Below are 1,524 nucleotides of genomic sequence, written 5' to 3' on the forward strand. Positions count from 1 at the left end.
CCTTTCAGAGCGCGATACCATAGTCTCTCGAGACTGAAGGTTGCCAACAATACAATAACCCTGCACTGCAGTCCAGGGGAATCATCCTCATACTGCAAGCTGTGGAGAGGGGAGAAAGCTGAGGCTGTAATCCTATGTACACTTTCCTGGGAATAAGCCCCACTGAATTCAATGAGGCATATTTTGGAGCAGACATGCATAGGATTGAGCTCTAAGAAAGTGGGGCTTGCACCCATCCTGAAGGATAATCCTGTTGCTGTCTGTACAATGCAAGATGGGGGCTGACGTGAGATAGTTTGCAACAACTCTATAACAAATGTAGGACCTTTATGTTATAACCCTGCAATATTATTATGCCACTGTTGCAGGCTGGTGTGGGTGTTAACAACCACCTTGTATTATTATCTCTGCATTTCACATGGGTTTTGCAAGCCCTATTCAGATCAATTGGACTTGCTTCAGAGTAGACAGATACACACACAGGATCCAGCAGTTCTCCAATGAAAACTTTAAGGCAGTGGTTTCTCAAACACCTTAGCACCAGGACCCACTTTTTAGAATGACAGTCGGAACCCACAGGAAGCGATGTCATGGCCAGAAGTGACATCATCAAGCAGGAAAATTTTTACCACTGACATATGACAAAATCAAATTAAGTAAATTAAAAATTTACAATAATTATAGGCTTAAAAATAAATAAGTACCCTCCTTTTATTTTATTTTTATTAAAAATTAAATACACATTGAAATAGGGACCCACCTGAAATTGGCTTGTGACCCACCTAGTGGGTCCCACCCCAGTTTGAGAAACACTGCTTTTAAGAGTTGCTACATTGTCCATCTTTATTAGTAAAATACTGCCTCCAAAGTAAAAGGTTTCTACAGTAACACACTAAGCAAAATGAAGGCAAAGTATACCACCCAAATACCTCCGGGTTCAGTAAAGTCAGGTTTAATTTAAACACCTCCAGACCTGCAGCCCAATCCTATGCATGTCTCAGAAGTAAGTCACATTATAGTCAGTGGTGCTTACTCCCAGGTAAGTGTGGATAGGGCTGCAGCCTATGCAGGTCTACTCAGAAGGAAGTCCCATCATAGTCAGTGGGGCCTACTCCCAGGTAAGTGTGGATAGGGCTGCAGCCTGAGAGCCCAGTCCTATACAGGTCTACTCAGAAGGAAGTCCCATTACAGTCAGTGGGGCCTACTCCCAGGGAAGTGTGGACAGCGTAGCAGCCTCCCTCTCCATTGACCAGGAAGCAGAGGCACAGCTGTTCCACTCTGGCTGCACGACAACCGGGAGATACCAAGTAGCACAGGAAAGAGGGGCGCTCCTGATCTTTCAGCGCCTTCCTGCCAGTCCCGCCAGGGCGGAGCAGCTCACAGCGACAGCCTCCACGGCGGTGCTAAGGGGAGCCCCGCCCTTCTTGGTTCCCGCGCCCGAACAGCGCCGGGAGGAACGTGCCTCCCCTCACCCGTCGCCAGTGGTCTCGCCCACAGGCTCCACTCCCCGCCGCCGCTCGCCCC

Source organism: Tiliqua scincoides, chromosome 4 (genome assembly GCF_035046505.1).
Source record: "Tiliqua scincoides isolate rTilSci1 chromosome 4, rTilSci1.hap2, whole genome shotgun sequence".
Lineage (NCBI taxonomy): Eukaryota > Metazoa > Chordata > Lepidosauria > Squamata > Scincidae > Tiliqua > Tiliqua scincoides.